The following is a 20,600-nucleotide window of genomic DNA, read 5'->3' on the forward strand; positions in this document are numbered from 1 at the left end:
TTGCTAGAAGGGTGTAGCATTGCCACATAAAAGTGTTTCTCCCCTACAGGAGCTTTCCCCCTGTTTGGGAGTGCAGTTGTGCTCTACCACCTTATGTCACTGAATCTTCCCACCCCTGCTCTCCCTTTGTGTCACGGAGTCATCAGAAACAGAAGCTTAGACAAAGCAATATTTACATCACCTGTATCTCTTCCTCTACAGATGTCAAGCCATGTTGTTCACTTTAGAAACAAAGAAGGAAAAAGACACAAAATTTGTTTTATGAGTCTCACAAATAAATTCTGCCCCTTCCCCCATATTGAGCAAACTCTGGGCAACCCTCACATAAAGGAGAAACGGCAGCACTATGAAAAAAGCTATCTAGCATGATATTTCTAAAACCAGAAAACTGTTTCCAATGGCAGCACACTAAACAATTAAGAGACACAGCTGTTGGCCTCACATTTCACTTGCAAATGTTCTGATAGGAGTGCACAAGGCCTTTGGTAAAAGCACTGTTGTTTGCATTTACCTCACCTAGAAAAATTCCATTCAGAGACAGCATCTGGTATCTAACCAGGTCTTATCTTTCATCCAGTTTTCCTGTTGGACCAGGCAAGGGGCAGGGAGATTTAACTAGCTGCCTGCGGTCACAGAGGCGCCCATAGCTCCATCAGGCGAGAAGCCAGAACCCCTGCTCACCTCCGACTTCCACAGGGCTCTGCAAACCTGGACCTGCCAGACCCTCTGTGCTAAAACACTTACTCATTTGGCTCACAGGCTGGATACAACTTTTTCTTCTCTCTCTCTTTGTTCTGAAACTGTGGCAGACGTGAGTCTTTGTTTCAGCCAGGTTATTTTAATAAAGAGAACAATGGTCTTTCCAAGGCCATATATTGAACGTATATTTGCTGGACTGCCAGCAAAACCAACCAGAGGTAAGAGTGCTGAACAGTTTCCTAGAACCATGCACTTGAATGTTAAATCCATCGCTTCAGGCTCCCTGTGACCTGGCAAAACAAAAGTGTGAGGGTGAGATCCCTAGTACAATTAATATATTTTGTCCAAGGCATACTTCTTGAGTGTCCAACAGTTAGGTCCATACATGTGCAACACATACCTACATGTATTTTATGTAAGTACATTTAAAGTATATTCCAGAATATAACTATGTGAATGGAAAAAGAAAGCAAAGCTCTCATAACGTGAAATGCAGCAATTTTACCCTCCAATACGGCCTCTGTTTATTAAATCATTAGCGAGTAACTTTATAGGGGAACACATTACATAAATGCACATACAGTCTTCAAGTTTAAATGGATCATTATGTTTTAATGGGAGCTAAAGGGATCATAACTAGGAAATTTTGAGTCTTGTAAAGGAGTAGCAAGGACCTGTTGCTTCGAGGTTCATATTTCATTTATTTTCAGTCTTCCTTAACTATACCACAGGTTTTTTTGCATAAACACATGCATATACAGAAGAACTTCAGTGATCTTTAAAATCTCTCTGTACCATTATAATGTGGTAAGCTCAAAAACAAAGTGTGAAACAGAATGAAACGAAACTTGTTTTTCTATAACACCTTTTGTACTCCAAGTATCCTAGAGCACTTTAAAATAAATGACTTGGAAACTGCTAGTGCAGTCATGCAGTAGTTGTTCAAACTCAGGCCTGGATGTCAGAACTTATTTTGGTAAAAGGAGGAAAGTACTAGCCAAAACCAGAAGTTTCCTCCTCATTCCTTCCACAGTGTCCATTAGCTCTTTAAATCTCACCTGGTGTAAGCAGAAGAGTCCAGCCTGGTATCTTATGTTGCCAGCTATTCACCACTGGTTCAAAAACTCTTTTAAACTATGTGCATAGAGATGTTCACAGACACTTCTATACACACAAATGTTTAAAAAGCAATTCAGTGCAAACATTTCCACACCTTAATTTCCACTACAAGACCAGACGATTCGCTCTCCTTGTCAACAGCATAATACCCACTTAGAAAACAAGATTACAAGAATCTGTCCCCAGGAGGCTTTCAACTCTCTGCATGTCCAGCTAGTGGCAATCCCATTTCACATCAACAACCACCAAACCTTGGGTCGGTCTCCTGGGCTTCTCCTGCCCACTGTATTAGCCTAGACTAAGAGATAATAATTCCTCGGGCACTTTTGCTTGCAGGAACTATTTGCAACCCCGACTAACTTCCACAGGAGTTACACCTGTGTACATAAAACCAGTTCTGGACTCTGGCTATTTTGCTAAATAGCTTCCTCTAGCTGTGCAAAATCTAGTGCTTTTATTTGTAAGTCTGAGTTCTTAGTGTGTCTAAATATCCATTTCCAAACAAGTGTCATATAAAAAAGAGCAGCAGTCTCTTTTACACTAAACCTAGATGTATTTCAGAAAGTGGCAACTTTTCTCAGAAATAATTTCCAGAAGCTGAAGGGCAGGACAAAAGCATAGTAGAGTTTCCTCTTCACCTGCCTCCAGAACATACAGTTTCATCTACAACAGGGTTCATATGGCTTGTCTGTTTTTTCAAATTCTTTCAGAATTAATATCCTTTATTAGACTAACTAACACTCTGCTAAAAAAAAGGAAAGATGGATTTAAAAATGCCTCCTGCAGCCAAAACACCAGGACAACTGTCAAACCATGCAGTGGACTCTAACAGAAGTCCTGACATCAGACCAGCAGCAGGCAGATGGTGGAAAGCAAAAATGGTGGAGGACACACTGCAGAAAAAGGAATGACAGAAATGAGAATCATTTTTAATCAGTGTAAATTCACTGACTTTGAAGCAAAAACTCCAAGGTAACATCAAAGTAAATAGGAGACTATACTTGAGGTCTGATCCTCTTGCCTCTTGAATATTAGCCTCTTCTAAGTAGCTATAAACATAGACAATGATGACAGAGAATGAAAAAATTTGGGTTTGGCGACATTTCAGTGCTCTAGGCACAGGGACAATGGCCTAGACAGGTTGTAAGCAGGTGAGGTAGCTATTTCCATTACCAAAACATCCGTCAGATCTCTGCTGCATGGAACTGGGGAATAAGCAGGGAGACAACCACATGACATGAGGAATATCCAAGGACCGGAGAAGCAGGCTGAGCTTATCTTTCCTCTTATCACAGTGGTAAAGACTGCTGGGCTGTCTAGGGAGCTGTAAGAGGTAAGAAAGATTTTTCAGCAAGGCCACCAACACCAGCAGAGGAGCAAGCACAGCACTTGACCCCACCACATGCTAGGAAGATGCTACTCATTTGTTTACAAGTCACGTTCTGCTGCAATTCAGACAAGAAATAGGAGCAATCAGGTAAGCAGTTAAACAAGGGCCACTAGTATGCAGGCAGAAGAACCACGCACTAAGGAGCTGGAAGAATGGGAGATGCACTGTCTGCCCTCCTCTTCACCCCCCCCACCACCTGCCTTTTCCTTCTGCTGTGGGGCTGCTGTAGCCAGCAGCTATGTTGACTCTTGTGTGACCCTCTGCAAAGCAGCACCTTCAAGAACTCAGAATGATCAATGAAATAAAAGACCCTTTCTTCCAGTCTTTATTTTTAGCCATGCTTGTGCCCTTTGCCCAACCACTGCATGAACAACAACAGCTGAAGAGTCATGCTAAATGGCAGGCTGCTATCTATCTGAAATGTGGCAGAATTGTTTGTCACCTTGCCAAAAGGAAAAGAAAAAATATCTTTGAATAATTCATTGAAGGGTTTGACCAGCTGACCAGTGTCCCTGCTCTCTTTTGTCCCCTGCCCACATCTGAGGAAGGAGAGAAAGTCCTCTGTGCGATTTCTTCTCACACCCTGCCAGCAGCGAGCCCTGCTTGCAAGCCGAATTGACTTGACTGTAGTAATATCGTTCTGCTGAGACAAGAACAATGATCAGCACAACAGCACTGTTAAAAATGTTATAGGCTTCATAAAAACAATCACATCAGCTATAAAACGGTAGGTGATCATGACTGCTGCACCACTCTCATCATAACTTAGCTTGACTTGTCTGGATGGAGAAACAAATTAGAGACAATTCCCTTTCCTTTCCCCCATTACTGTGCAAAGTGATACAACGTCCCTATTCCCTGCCAGACCTCTGTCGCTATAAACATAAACAATGATTTTTAAAAGATAGGAGATGAGATTTGGGGTTGAAAACTGCCTGCATAGTGTTACAAGGTCTGTTAAAAAGCAGAACTAAGTAATACCCAGCAAATTTTTAAGGTTCATGAGAACCAGCAATGGCACTCTGTATAGCTCAGCTGTAAGTGGGGAATCGATCAAGCAGCTCCATTTTAGACTCAACATCTGCGTTTCTTGTCTAGGTAAGACTCCCTCTGTAAAATCACCAATAGTTCAGGATCAGGTCCTGAACATATGTTGTCTAAAAGGCTTACACTGATATATAAACATCATTTTAATTCTCTCTCATGTCATGCACCTGTTTGCACTGCATAAGGCAAAAACAGTACTGAGAAGATCCGTCATTCAAGCAAGACTTTGCTTGACTTAGGTCAGAAAACTGAGTGATGGTGTCACTCAGACAACTGAGACAGCTTTCAGTTCAGAGCAGTGCAGGACTCTTCAGCAAGGTCTGTTCAGGAAAGAGGATTTGTCTGCCACTGTGAGGGCTGTGCAAATAACTGATTTTCCAGAGGGCTATCCAACTGCAAAAGAGAGACAACCAAGCAACACGCTTTAGTCTTCATCAGACCAGATTTGTTTGCATTTTTGTTTTCCTTGCTGAAGTTAAAACCTCAGGGAAAAAAAAAAAAAAAACCAGTGTATTAAATGGAACAGACCAAGGGGTCCAAACCTAAATGTGCTGATTTTGATGAACTGTGTAAAAGGGAAAGGAAGCACACAGCAGTATTTACAAAGCAAGAGCAAGAAAATGCCTTTCCCTTCCACCCACAGTGAAGGAGGATTTGGCTCAGTTTTTTTCTCCTGCCTGAAGACACTTGAGTGAAAGCTCCTGCTGATGCAAACGCGAGCTACAGCACAAGATGGAAAAGGGGAAGCAAGAAAGGGAAGTGAGCCTTGACCCTCCCTTCTTACAAAGTTCTACTTTGTGTAAATAATTTAATAATGATTGGAGTAGTAACGGCTACTCGGTGTCCCCAGTCCCACCCTCCCCCAGTTTGGCCTCTCTCTTAATTAAAGCAACTTTACAATGAATGGGGTTTTCCCCCTAAATTATCGAGAACATTCATGCAGTTTTTCCATTTCCTACACTTGGTCTTGTGACTTTTGAGTTACCTCAAACTTTATTGATCTAACAACAACATGTGAAGCATACCAAATTCACAAGAAGTCAGTTAAAGATGTGACATATTATGAAGAAAGATAAAATTATCCAGAAATGAAAAATTTATATGTAAATATTCTATACACAACCTAAGTACAAGATACCATTCAGAATAGCTGTTTGTCTTACAGAAAGACTAGGGTCTTTTTTCTCCTTAAATTCTCAATGTGTAAAGTCAAGCACTATTACTATAGTAAGAGATAATCATAAAAGCCTCAGATGGAAGGAAACAAAAATTAATAAGTTTTAGAGCTTTCTATATTCCACATGCAATAATTCAGGCATGCTAAGATTCACATTTCCTGAATATAGGGATTTTGAAACCAAAGCCTTATCTGTTGAGAAGTAGTGAGTCATGACTTTTGAATGACAGCAAGCTGCGGTGTCTAGCTCTGATGGTTCACAAGACAGTAAATCTCAGACCTGTCACTGATCCAGATGCAAGTGTTTTCAGTTCTGGGCCTTTGGGAGGGGAAAACTGGACAAGCTGACATCACTACGAATGATGCTATAGAAGAAACCAGATAAAACTGAAATTCCACACTTGGAAGACCACAAGAAACATTTTTTCGTGGTCTGGTGTTTTAACCATGATTTATTGCAATGATACCTATTTGAGAGAGACGCATTCTCTGATGGAGATGTATTAGTAAAGAGGTTTATAAGCTTAATTGGATGACATAGGTATCACAAAGACATGTATGACTGGCTATTATGCCATATGCTGTTGTAACAGTGATTTTTCAAAAGCACATTATCTTTGTGCTGAGTAACATTAAAATCTAAAATAATTTGTAAAGTAACCAGGAGAGTTTAGGAAACAGGGCTCAACACAGTTTATCATTCACTACTGCATTTACAGCCTTAGAGTCTGGTGTAAAACGTTACAACGTGATTTGAAGCATTACCCCACTTGCAAAACTGAGGTGGCTGAGCCCTCTTAAGAGGAGATGTTTTAACATGATTTGCTGTATTCTTTTACAGAATGAGTCCTTTGTAATAGTGATTTCACAGTTTGCTGCCCCTGCATTGATCCTCCCTAAACTCATCCTGATTGTCTGAATGTAAAAATCTGCTACACAGTGCCACAGCCTTTTTGTCAGTGGTACACAATACACAGACAGGCTTTGCAAAAGACACAATAGGACTGGGCAAACCAGGGGGTGGGGGAGTAGATTGAAGCAATTACAAGTATTCAAAGCTACAAGGTCTACTCTCAGCAAGGTCTGCACACCCCAGACCTCTGGAGCACAGACTACTACTACATGACTGTGAACTTCAAAACCAAAAGAAAAGTAACTAAAAAGCACAACTTATCTTGAAATGTGCCCTTGCCACAAAGAAGGTAAATGGCATCCTGGGCTGCATTAGGCAAAGCATTGCCAGCAGGTCGAGGGAGGTGATCCTTCCCCTCTGCTCAGCACTGGTGAGGCCACACCTGGAGTACTGTGTCCAGTTCTGGGCTCCTCAGTGCAAGAGAGACATGGACATACTGGAGAGAGTCCAACAAAGGGCCACGAAGATGATGAAGGGACAGGAGCATGTCCTCATTTCCTATGAGGAAAGGCTGAGAGAGTTGAAACTGTTCAGTTTCAGGCTAGAGAAGAGAAGGCTCAGGGGGATCTCATCAAAGTGTTTAAATACCTGAAGGAACAGTGCAAAGAGGACACCCTTTACACCTAAAGGGTGTAAAGAAGACGGAGCCAGGCTCTTTTCAGTGGTTCCCAGTGACAGGACAAGAGACAACGGGCACAAAGTGAAACACAGGAGGCTCCGTCTGAACATCAGGAAACACTTTTTTGCTGTGAGGGTGACCGAGCACTGGCACAGGTTGCCCAAGGTGGTTGCAGAGTCTCCATCCTTGGAGGTATTCAAAAGCCATCTAGCCATGGTCTTGGGCCACTGGCTGTAGGTGGCCCTGCTTGAGCAGGGTGTTAGACCAGATGATCTCCAGAGGTCCCTGCCAACCTCAGCCATCCTGTGATTCTGTTATTCTGTGAATTGGAGGAATGTTTCTCAAGGACAAGTGCCCCCTCTCTTTCAGATATTTCAAAAAGTTACATTTTTAGTCTGCATTAGACTAAAATTATGTTGCAAAAACTTGGGTTTGTTGTTTTTGGGGTTTTTTCCAAAACCTAGAAGCACATGTTTCCAGCCAGCTCTCCTATTAACGCCTCTAAACTGGGAAGAGCAGAGATTTGAACCTTTGCCTCTCATCACATTTTCTTTAAAATCGAATACACCTCTGTGAAACATTGTGACTGAACAAAAAAGGGTTCAGGCCTAGGACATCCATAATGACTGTGGAAGCTTTTCTTTCTATACCCAGCTTAGCAGTAGAACAGCAGATGATATGAGTTAGTGCCAAATGCAAATTACAGTCCTGTCACAGTGAAATTCACCTGACTATTTTTTAAAAAAACTTTCATCACTGAAAAGGCCAAGGACTGGGGTGCTGTCCTACCCACGCATCCTGAGCACTTGCTCCACCACTCCACAAAACACGTGACACACACATCCCCAACCCTCTGCTGCGAATGTGCTTGTGCTGGGTCTGGAAATGGGCTATGTACATGGTACTTGGCACTGCCAGAGCTCGCTCAAGACCTCGGCAAACTGCAGACAAGGACTTAAAGCCAGTGACAGATGTCCTGCATCCTGCTGTTATAGAGAAAGACAACTGAAGTCTTTGGGGTTAACAAAGTAAGCACTTTTTTAGTTGACCTAAAATCTGTGCAGTTTTAATCTAAAAATTCAGCTCTGATTAAGAATTTCCTTCTCCCCTTTTCCCCTCATCTGGCTGTTTATTGCTGACTGTCCTTCCAGCTGAGAATAGTAACTAGCACATCAACACCCACAGAGACTCTCTAATGATCCAGGGGAAAGTTAATCACACTGTACCATCATATAAATCACAGCAGTTGGTCTGCGACTTACTCAGCCCTAGTGAGGGCCATATCTTGAGCTTCCAAATCAGCCTTTCTTTTTTTTTCTTTTGGCAATAAGACTATTTTCATTCTTTCATTTCACCTATTGAGTCAGTCTGAGGCATCATAATGGCCCACAAAACTACCATCTGGGACATAAAATCTCAGGTTTCTGCACACCAACAAGTTCTGCTGCCTTTTTTAGCTTCCCCCACTATGATGTGCTCTGCTTAGCCCAGGATGTTTCAGAGGGAGATTGCGTATGTAGACAGGCTACTCAATCATGGCAGCACAGCACCTTAGAGGGTTAAAGCCTTTGCTGTTTTTTCCCTGCCAATATTTTAATTTAATGTAAATGAATTTATTTCTGGGAAAAAATCCTATTCAATGTACACACGAGGACATGCAAACACACAAAATTCCTACTCATATCTGCTCTGCTTACATAGCCATGTCTGAAATATTGTGTTGTTGTGATATACAATAAATATAAAAGGAAATCAGACACTCAGCCAGCACCAGCTAAGCAGAAGGGCTATTTTTCCTTTTCCCAGGAGGCTACTGTTGACATCAAGCTGTGCTGAATCAGGAGAGTAATGGCACTCAGAAGCCAATAGAACCTGCACCTCAAAAGCGCCCATCCTTCTGAGCACCCACAACACCCCATAACTGTACTGAGAACTGAAGATTCAGTTCTGCTCGGGGTAAGGGCATGAAAGCATTAACCCAACAACAAAAAAAAACCCATACAGTATGGAATGACAGAAAAGAAAAAGTCCCCCATAGAAATCTTTTTGTGGATCAAAAACTGCATGAGGTTTATAGTATTTACCTGACAATAAAACAAACCTAACTTCACATAGCTTGCTGGGGTTCAACTCCTCCCTTTCCTCCTAGTTTTCATTTTAGCCAAATGGTTGAAAACCTTAGGGGATAAATTTAACTAATTCTGACTTATTGTCTCTACAGATAGCAGTTACCCTATCTGAAAACTAAAATCCTTCCTAAAATTGGTTATCATATATGTAATCAATATTTAAAGTATTCCTAAAATCTTTGTTTATCAAAACATCATAAACATGAGTTCAATAACCATGTTAAAATATTTAAAAGATGTATTAAAACAAACATTTGACTAATTTTAGCCCCTGACTGGAGGACACAGCAAACAGCATATCAGCTTGTGTGATGTTATAACATTGGCTTCTGCAAGATCAGTGTCTTCCCAGATTTCAGTAGATTTTAGGTCTAATATTTGCAGATTTGGAACGCTAAGTTACAGTAGGTCCTTCAGAGAAAGCTACTTTTTCTTTGCACATAAAATGAAGCCCGAGTGTGACTGCCTACTAGGACAGCCATTTGAAGGAAAGAAATAATACAGAAAATAAGTTTTTGCACCCATTGAGGATCAATTTCACGGCACCATTTAGTTTTGCTCGTGATCTTGATGTATATTTAGCTTTCTTGGTTGGACAGCTGTCATCTCTCAAGATCACCAAGTAGAACCTGAAACCTCTGTCTTTCCTTAGCTCCAACACAGACTGTATGACTGAGCTGAGAGACTTCTCATCAGTGTCTAGTTCTAAATTTGTGTGAGAATGTCAATTCCAAACCCAAAAGTCTGAGACCAATAAATACAAAGCATTAAAATTTCTCCCTTATAAGAAATTACTGCAATACAAAAGCAGCGTGATATTAAGACTTTAAAACAAACAAAAAAAAATTAGTTACCAATTACCAACTCAAATTGAACAAGATCTAGTTAATAGCTCTTTCTCCCCCCCCCCCCCCCCCCCCCCCTTTTTCATTTTCCCTTTTAAAAGAAAGAAGAAAATTCTAATTTAGTGGCTGGTGCAGCATTTCATGGATCACTGCCGAATTTTAAGACATGAGATGGGTCAGCACTGCACTGAAGAGGAAGCCGATGTCAGTAAGGCACTATTGTAGCGGCGATGGTCAAGGGGCACAGAGGCAAAGCGTGCCGAGTTAGGTAGCATATCTGGTGAGAACAGTTGATATGCTCAGGGAAAAAAATACAAAGACATTTTCGGGCTCAGAGTCCCATAAGGAAGTGTTAGTATAGTGTGTAAGAAATAAGCAAGTGCAGGTGAGACAGGCAGGAAAGAAGATTCCCCTGTAAGAACATGAAAAGCATACGGAGCCTCCGTATGCTGCACCGAGTCTGGTCCTGGCACAAGAGCCGCTGAGCAAGTTCTGCTTGGCACACAGCCGTTGCGTGCGTGTTTCACACCGAGAGGTCTGGCGCAGGCACCGTGTCAGGTAGAGCTCACCAACGGGATCTCAAAGGACAAGCACAGTCAGGAGCTGCTGGGATTCACCCTGCTTGAGATGCCGTGACATTTCGGTGTCTGCTCTCAATTGTCCATCCTTAGCTATGGGGGCCACGGGTTTGGGCCTGCTGAGGTAACTCCTTCCAAAACTTGGTGAAGAGTAAAAGCATCCTTATATCGTTTTGGTGCTTGATGGAGAATAGGTCACTTGTCCACGCACAGGTGAGACCCCATGGGAGGGATTCCTGCATGGGCTGATTTGTGCAGATTTACTGCTTTCAGGGAGAAGTAGAGCAGCCCAGGTTTCCACCTGCTCATAGGCTTGAAGATGAACCAAAGCTATAATTTCTGTATTTCTGTATCATGCTCGTATTTGGAAACCATGGGGTACAAGAAAGTGAACTACAAAGCACAATTCTAGCCTAAATTAAAAAAATAGGTAGTTTTATTGCAGGTTAGCACCTCTTATGTAGAACACCTAACACACATGCTGGATGCCAGAGCTGGGCATTCAACATTCACAGCAAAATCCTGTTTTCACAATGCTGAATGTAATGTTGTCCTTAAAATGCACTCTCCCTCTCTGAGCCAATAGAATATAGTTATCCCAAGTCTGGATGTGGTTTTTGTTTTGTTTTGTTTTGTTTTTTCCCCATATGGATGCAGCCTGAATGACTTGCAACTTCATTAACTCTGGGCATATAGATGTTCTCAGTGGTTTCTTCTGGAGACAACATTTGGGAACCTCAAAGTGATTTCCTATCCCGAATCATCCCTGCTCAGTCGGGATTGTGGGAGGTAAGTCACCTTAGAACAGTAAGGTGACATTGAAGCTGAAGAATATTTCCCCCTCATTGTTATTCAGCCTGCTGGCTGTTTTACTGCTACCCAGTGTGAACAGGTCGCCTTACACTGGGCTCTTAAAAATTAAATGAGATATCAATAATACAAACACTATGTGAACATATGATTTCTAGTATTTCACCTGACTTCTAGTGGGACTGCAATCTGTTCATTATTAACACTGATGACAGATTAGGTAGCAAGATGCTCTTCTTCAACTTACCTATGAAAGGACATAGTCCTTCCTTACTTTCCCCCCAGTGCATGAGATAAAGATATGTTACAACGTTCTGCTATGTTGTGAAGCTGTAGACTGTCCATCATTGGAGGTCCTTAAGAACAGGCTGAAGAAACATTTGTTAGGAATGATATGGAGACAGAAAGATTCAGAAGGTTTTGGATTTGATTTTGCTGGCCCTGGGCTATACTGAGATGCCTATGAAGTCAGTGTCACATAAATTGTAATGGCCTTTCTTCTTTAACAGTTATAATATTAATTAGGACAAAATCTAATTCACAAGCTGGAGCTGAATGGAGGAATTAGCTAATAATGTATGAATAAACAATGGTAAACAAGGTCACTGCTTGACTAAATATTCAGTAATCAGTGATTAGATTTTGTTGGTCGATCTCTTTAAAGGACCTGATTGGAGATGACCTCTTTATTTTAGATTAAATGTCTGCTCAGGCTGAGTTATTATTGATCAAGAAGCTGACCTTACTGCCAACACTGGCATTCCCCCATTACTAATCTTTTTGCATATGGTGTGCACGTAGTCGCTGGAAAACTTCAGAGAGATTCAATCAAGTTGACGATTGCTTGGTTAATTAACAGGATGCCATTTTTTGGTGTTCCAGACTGGTTGCTCTCCGCATTCTTAGAGAAATCACTCCTAGCATTCAATTAAAAAAAGCAGTCAGAGAAAAAAGATTTCACAAAGTTTGCATTCTATGGGGCAAATCTTGCCCTGTTTCCCCAGACAAGGGGAATGAAGGGTTTTTTACCCCCTCCCATAAGTGGAGGAAAGGTGTGATGAAGAGGGCTCTTTTGTCTCTTTGCATCCTGCAAGGTGGGCTTAAGACATGGAGTGCAAGAAGGTGCTTTGCAAATTGTCAAGCACAAGAATGACATCAGGGAGGCTTTTAGCTATCTCGGAGTTCCAACTACCTGTCTCCAGATAGTTCGTATGACCAAGTGGTAATGGGCAAGAATTTGTCTTTAGGACATAAGGTCATATATTCATCTTGCATCTACTAATTTTCCAGTGCTTGTACTCCTCTTAGGCTGCATGTTACCATAAAAGCAGTTAATAGTTGTCTTCATCCCCACCCTACAAAGTTTTGCCATAACTCTTTCTCTAGAAGGTAAACCAGCAATTCCTTCTTGGAGAAAATGTACAGCCATGCACCAGGCACATAGTCCTGAGATTTTATCAGCATCAGAAGAATGTGGTCTTGTCTTCGTGTCAAATGTCACATTCTCAGGAATGAATTCTTTTCTTGGTCTGTCTGTGTGTGGTAGGAAACTCGCTTTTTAAAAGCCAACAGGGTTAAGTTAGTCAGGGTTTAAGGTACACTTGAGGAAAAAAAAAAACCCACAGAGCTATACAAAATCTCAACTAATTCTACAGATGCATGCAGCTGCAGTAAGAAACAACTTAAACCACCACAGAAGTCTGTTAGTCTTAGAAATTTCACAAATCATGTACAAACTCTGCCACTGAGTTTGATCTGTTTATTGGGGCACTTAAGGAATAATGCCAATCGTAACAACTCAGTTGTGACAATATAAAATCTGCATAATGGGATTTAGTTCCTTTATCTGACTGGGATTTTTATACTGACTTTATCCATAATATATGAGCATCTCTCTTGGCAATCTTCTCTCTGGCCTTTTCTAGATTCAAACCAGAGAACTTGCAGCATTTGCAGCTAATGTTTGGTGCACAACATAGGTCCAGGCAGACAAAGTGTCATCAAGTGTCAAAGTAACTAGTTAGATCAGTCTCCTCTTTGGGTTACCAGAACATTTGAGCTTGAGTGGTGCTGTCTGAAGCAATTTTGTGAAGATGCAACATGGCTGAAATGTTTCAGCTAGTCTTTCTAGTCTACCTGAAAGCACGGAGTGAACATATCATCACTCAGAAGCAGTCTTTTCTGCTTTCCTTCACAGAGTTGTCCCCTTTCTTCAATGGCTTTCTTCAAATCAAGTTCCAAACTTCCTATCTGTGACAGTCATATAATAATATTCAAGGCCAGACTTGGATAAATGCAGAGCTCCAAGCAAGATTTAGAGGTCAGTGCTTTAAAAAAAAAACAAAACCACAAAACCAACACCAACACCACCACCCCCTCCTCTTGTCTAAATGGTACATATGGAACTTGGGTATGGTTATTCTTTTTAAGCAACCTTAAATGCAAGAGGGAAAAAAAATATTTAGGAAAGTTGCAATCTTGAGAAGCAGAGTACTGCAGCTCGCATTCAGTTTCACGCTCAGGCTCTGAACTATCTGACTGACTGCTGCTGTTTTCTGTATTTCAAGATTCAGAATTTTAAAAAAATTACAGAGAGGCGCTTACTTGCATCGAGCAGACATAAAAATGCGTTTCTCTCTGAGGCCGAAAGAATGATAGCAACAAGATTGGAATTAATTTTTTGGAACTGAAATGATCAATACTCATGGCATGTATAAGATAAAGATCAGATGGCTATTTGCTGAAGTCAGTATAAAACTTTCAGGGTGAGTAACATCAGGATCAAAATGAAGGAAGAAAAGACAGATTAGGTCCTTTTTAAAAATAGTATTTCTCAGGTTGCTGTAGCTACTGCCTTTGTTGACAGCTAATGCTAACAGCAGCATTTAGGGAGAGTGGCACGGCTCGCCAGGTCATGGCAACCTCTGCTTCAACAGTATGCATGTATGGTTATAACGTAATACTTGCAGAAAGTTAAAAATTATAATAGTTTGTCTTTAACGGGGCCAGTTTCTCCGAGATTAGCATCTCAACACAACGACACTCCCAGATTTCTCCTTTTAGGTATAGATTTACTAAGAGACCAACGGGGATTGTGGCCCACCCATTAGCTTTGCCTACCGCAGCGCATGCTCCCACTGGAAATGTGTGAAGACATCTGCAGAGCACCTCCTCCATGCTTCTTCTGCACAGAGGTCTTGGCTGTACCCACCCCACCTCTCGTCATGAGCCAGCATTGCTTCCCTGGGACTCTGCTAGATGCAATAAAGATGAGCATGGCATGGCACAGCATTTTTTTCTCCAGGCAATGCCAGACATGGTGATGATGCCATTAACTTTTACTACTCCATCATTTAGTTGCAATAATTTCTAAACCAAAGTATGTGCCTCATTACAAATGAGGATAGAAACTGGGAAAGGAAGTTGCAGTTTTCCTGGCCGAAGCAGCACGATTTGCAAGTGCATACATTACATGCTGTGTGATCCTTGGAAGGAAATGATCATGAAAAATTGTACAGATATTTTATATGTACAGATATTTTAATCCAGGGAAGGTATTTGTCTGAATTCTATCACCACACAATGCGACATATGTGTACATCTCTAGAAATATTTAGTCTTGTTAAACAAAGAAAGGCAGAGTTTGCAAGCACAATAAACAAAGCTGTTAATTCAATAGACTGCTCTGAAAATCAAGACCCTAATTCTTTAGCATTCTTTATCTAGCACTCATCTAATCACCTAGAAGACACAGTTATGTTAGCCCTAATTCCAAATGACCGTATCAATAAAGATCGTTCAGCACTAGACTCTTCCTGTCCCTTGAAACAAATAAAAGTTTTCTTTAATCAAAATTTAGGAACCCTCTTTGGCTTGCTGTTGCATTTGCTCTCATAAAATGAAGGTTTAAGTTAATTTAATTTTTTTTTAATTACGCAAATTTCCAAACAAGTCTCAGTTTCAAATTTCTAAATAAACTTTCAAATTCATAATTTTACAAATAAAATTTGAATTTTCTCTCAGAGAAAGTGTTTTCAGGTGTTCATAAAGGACTTAAATGTACATTTTGGATGATCACTTTACAGATGCGCTAGAAGGAAAGCTCAGTTCCTCTGAATTTACAAGTGCGTTGTGTATTAAAAGACCCGCTGTAGGTCAACCCTTAAAATTAGAGATATGTAGGTTTTTGCTTTTTTGTTCATCAGTCCTTTTTAACTTCTTAGGAAGAGGAGAATAACATTTTGGAGGGTAACAGGAAATGTTTAATTTAATTCCAATGTTTATATTACTTTTTAAAAAATTTAAGCAAATTCCTAACTGAGGCATTGTTTCAAAAACCAAAATTCATAGTAAAGATGTTAAAATTAAATATTTACATCCTCCCTTTTTCTGGAACATAAATCAGTAACCCCTTCACTGAAATCTTTGATAAATGCAGATTTGTTCTTCTGTGGGAAAAAAGTTTTGGCTGAATAATACCACCTGCATCTGCAGTTCTACCTCTACTATACCTGTCCTCACTCCTGAGCACACAACAGAAATGTAAAGACCTATGCACTGTGCATAAAGTGGCTTTATCAGGTCTGTTCATACAAAGAGGGACCAAGGGGAAGAAGTTACAGGGAATTCCCATCGCAGGGCTCCTTTCGGCGCTTGCGTTTGCACTGAGAACTGGCTGCTGCCTCCTCCTGCTAAAGACATCGGTCACGGCTCACAAGGGACCCCTGAGAACCGGCACTTTGGCCACATCTTTCTTACCTCTTTCCCTTCCATTTAGCACCACAGGAAACCAAGGAGGCCAGGGAATGGTTTTTACTCACAGCCTAAATACAGACAGCAGGTACTGAGAGCTAGGTGCACCTCGGAATAAGGTTGCCTGAAGTCTACCCCCCTCCCACCCACAAGTCACTCTGGGGAATCAAAAGTACATGCCAAATAACAGGAGAGTCTTACTAAAAGACTATGCTCAAATAGGAAGTAAAACCAAAACCTTCTTCCCCGCAAAAAAAATTGGGAGTTAAAACTGTTAGGCAACTTTCTGTTGAACATTTGTTTATAACCTAAGACACAGCTCTGGCTGGTAATTGCTGCTAGATACACATTTTTTAAGCAATAAAAACGTGCTTAAAAATAATAAAGCTGGCCTGGAGAGAAGTATTGATTTGATTATTTTATTCCTTTGGGAGCAACCTGGGTTTAATCTACCAGTGCTCTGGTATAGATATTTTTAATGCATTTATTTTTAGATATGATAACACAGAACATAGTGTTTTTAAAGTTATACTTCTGTGGGAACCATGAGATGTCTAACAGAAAAGAAAACAACTATACAACATTCCCTTGAATAATTTTCAACCCTGTGAGGTAGAAATCTTCCTCCAAATTCAATGTCATAAGCAGACTGCAGAGGACACTAACAGTGAATTATCTCCAAGCCTAGAAGCAAAGGTCTACCCAAAGTAAGGGGTTAAATGTGAGAAATCTGAAGAGACAGATGCTTATCTGAAAAAGCCACTGAATAAATATGAGGCAAGCTGTAGCTTTCTGCTGACCTCCTAAGTGGCGGGGACTGGGAAAGAAAACAACAGGAACAAATTCAAACAAAATTAACTCCTATAAAATAGTAAAATTATTCAGAAGGTGTGGAGGAATGCTAATGCTTTCAAATGCATCCACCTTTCATGCTACCCTTGAACAACTAAGGAAGGTCATGCACCATACAGGCAAGCATCTGGAGTCTGCTTCTCTGAACAGCCCCTGTCTACTTGTCCCATACTGGCGGGAATCAATTCTCACGATCTTCTTGTTTCCAGCAAAGTGCTAATACCAAAACCACTGAGTGACCTAAAAGGCACTGCAGTCGCATCTCTAGTAATGAGACAGAGTCCTGGAGAGGAGACCCTCCAAAGCTACAGGCAACCCTAGAACAAAAGGGAGGGAAGCAGCCAGAATGGTAAATTATAAAAGCTCTGTGGATCAGAGAGCTGGGAAACTCATCTGCCTTCCCGTGCTAACCAAGAGGAATAACACCACAGAGGCTCAGCCCTTCCGAGCTCTGGCAAATCAGCCCAACTTCAGTGAATTGTTCTAATCCCAGCTTTGGGATCCTTCTTGAGAGTCACCCGTTGCAGCTCATGTTTCCAAGCCTGGAAACCCTCAGGCATTGTGCAAAGGATGTTTTCAGTCTCACATGGACTGAATGGCAGCTCAGGGCAGCAAGCACTTAACGTGGCAGGATCAGGGGAAGGTATTAGCCAGCTGAGCAACTGCACAATACTTTAACAGCCTTTGTGGCAAAGGCAGCTGGTCAGGCAAAAGTATCTCACAGGCTGGATTTGAATCACACTGCCAGCTGAAGCATGCTGTGTGGCCAGGCATACATGTGTCTATAGGGACAGACAATATGAGGGGGTAGGGGAAAAAAAACTAATTTATAGCCACCTTCTCTGAGTGTCATACAAAGGGTTCCATGACATCTTCCCACAAACAGATGGGTCGAGAAATTTCTTTTCATGGGCAGCTCAAGAATTTCACAAAGGCGCCTGTAAGTGCTATAGGAGCTCACAGCCGTTCTGATATTAATTCCAGAGGTAGGATGAAGAAGAGTAGGCTTACCTTCACCTCCCCTTTTACGTTTCTTTTTTAAAATAGGCTCTTACTGAAACATGCACTCGCTATGGGAAGAGAAGCAGGGAAACCACAGCTGAATGGCAGACTGATTTATTTTCTTTGGGGGTTAGAAATTCATCACGGCCCTTCATTAAAGGTGTTTTCCAGTCATGCTAACCTTTGGTTTCTGATATCATCCAAGTCCCTGTCAGCATCTTAAGGGATGCTCTTAGCTAGATGTCTGATTGCTCTCTCCTTTCATTTTCTCTCAGCTTTTCTTTTAGTTCTGCAAGAAAGTGATGCCTTTATTGGCTTATGATAGAAGGAAAGCTTTTAGCTCTTTCCTTTACAAATTCCACTCCCAATTCCCATTTAAATAGGTTAAACTAAGACAGTAAAGTGGTCAAGTGTTGCTTAAGAAGCTGTATTTTATGAGCAAGGAGTACGCCTAAGAAAGACCCATGTGAGAATAGATACGGATTTATAAAAACTAGGTTCCCCTAACAGAACGGATTACAAGAAATAGGCATGTTTCTAGCATGAAACTGAAGCAAACAGTGAGAGGGAGAAGAGGCTGGGGTAACATCAAGGCGTCCGAAGAGGCAGCACATCCTGACCCAGGCTGGAAGCGAAGAATAGCTAGCGCCCTTCCGCCTTAAAGAACGTTTGGCGAGCGGCCAAAGGCAGGCCGGCAGGACGCTGCACAAGCAGAAGGCTCCGACCGACAGCCCAGCCGAGCGAGCACCGGGCTGGGCACCCGGAGCTGGCTGCGGCAACAACCGCCCCCCCCTCCTTCCCCTCCCCGCAGCCAGCCCCGGCCGGCGGGGTCTGCCCCCCCCCCCCCCCGCCCCCGGAGCCGGCCGCCCCTCCGGTTTCCGTGGGGGGTACCGCCACCTGCTGGCGGCACGGCCGCACTGCGCCCCGGCGCCGGCCCGCCGCCATGGGGGAAGGCAGCAAGGCGCCCGCACGCTAAAAAAAAAACAAAAAAAAAAAACCCCAAAAAACCCCCAAACAATAAGTCTCGCGACCCCGAATATTTTGCGGCTATGTCAGAAAATGGTTAGTTTGTCGCTTCAGTCTTAATTTTTGCTGCATTCTGCTCTGGTCAGGCTGATAACAGCAGCCCTTTTCCAAAGAGTGAGCCTCTTAATAAAATTAGGAGGCGGCTCATTGTGTTCTGGCTTTTTGTAAAACTTCCCTGGTGTGTGTGTGTATATATATTTAAGTCCTTGACAAATTTGGACTCCACTGGAGCAGTGAGAAAGCTAAAGTCAAATTAATCAGAATAGATTCCCTAGATGAGACAGTCATTGCTGCTGAACAAACCTTTAGGGAGAAAAGTTGTCCTTGAAAAATATTTGATGAAGCTGCTGCACTAAGAAAGGGGCTAAACCTATGAATAAAACAGTCACAGAGAGCTCCAGGGGCCCCATGGGCTCAGTTTGTTAAGCAGAGAGAGGCAGGGGAGAAAGAAAGAGGCTGATAGGGACAATTTCATTATATACAGCAACTCAAAACACCTCCAAACCCAGAGAAACCTAGAGGTCTGTCCCACCAAGTCCAAGAATCAGAAACAATGCTTTGCCCCAAGGTATCCCTTGAACTAGTCAAAGCATTTTGATCCCTTGGGTAGGTGGCAAGGAAGCAGAAGGGAATTTTCTTCCTAATCATATTCTGAAACATTGGTCTATCTGGGGGCTCTGCCCCTATTCCACAGCCAGAAATAGAAGCAGAGGTGCTTTCCAGGTCAGGATCCAGCCTGGGGACACCCACTCCTCCCACTCCGAGCATGACTTTTGCTCAAACGCAGTTCAGCGTGGGAGGACTCTTGTGCCGTCCATAACTGACATCAGATTCAGCTCACCTGCACTGAAGGCAGCACAAGGGACCATGATGCAGTTAGACCAGGATATCAAGAATCCCCCATCTTTCAATCTCCCTCTGTGAAGCATACAAACAAATCCTTTTTTTTTTTCCTTTACTTTTAACATTTCTGGAAAGCTCAAGTCCTGCACTTCGTACAACATGAACCTGCAAATTCGACAGGCTGGAATGATTTGTCTGGGCAACTTGAAATCCAGTAACTGAAGAACAATGCACTTGGGCACATCAAAGGTTCAGCTGCCCCAGTAACCTGCCTCCAGCTGACCAGCATCAGAGTCAAGGGAAGGGGATGAGAATAGTGCAAGTTTTTAGCGATTAACCTTCAGACTGCTCCCTCACCCCCCAGTGATTTGTAGCTCAGGGATCTCATGAACCGAAGGCAACATATGTGTATATGGAGACCTATTTTTTTGTTTTCTTACCCCCATGAGCTTGCTCACTTACTTTAGGGACCCACAGGACTTTTCAGTTTACGCAACACCCTGCAGCAAGGAGTTCTGCTACTTTATTCTCTATTTTTCTCTGTGCTGCTTACAATTTTATAGACCTGTATCTTCTCCCTTATCAGCCATCGCTTTTCCGGACCAAAGTCTTCCCCTTTTACGCTTTCCTCATTTTCAGTCATCCAGCCAAGTAACTGAAACAAACCCACACAACTCAGGGAACAAACACACGCCTCTGCTAACAAATATTTAGTTGAAGGTGAGGTTGGGAAGAAAAATAGCTTTCCAGGTGTTTCTTAAGTGAAATATGGTTTAAGTAAAGCAGTGCTGAATAAGTA

Source organism: Aptenodytes patagonicus, chromosome 2 (genome assembly GCF_965638725.1).
Source record: "Aptenodytes patagonicus chromosome 2, bAptPat1.pri.cur, whole genome shotgun sequence".
NCBI lineage: Eukaryota > Metazoa > Chordata > Aves > Sphenisciformes > Spheniscidae > Aptenodytes > Aptenodytes patagonicus.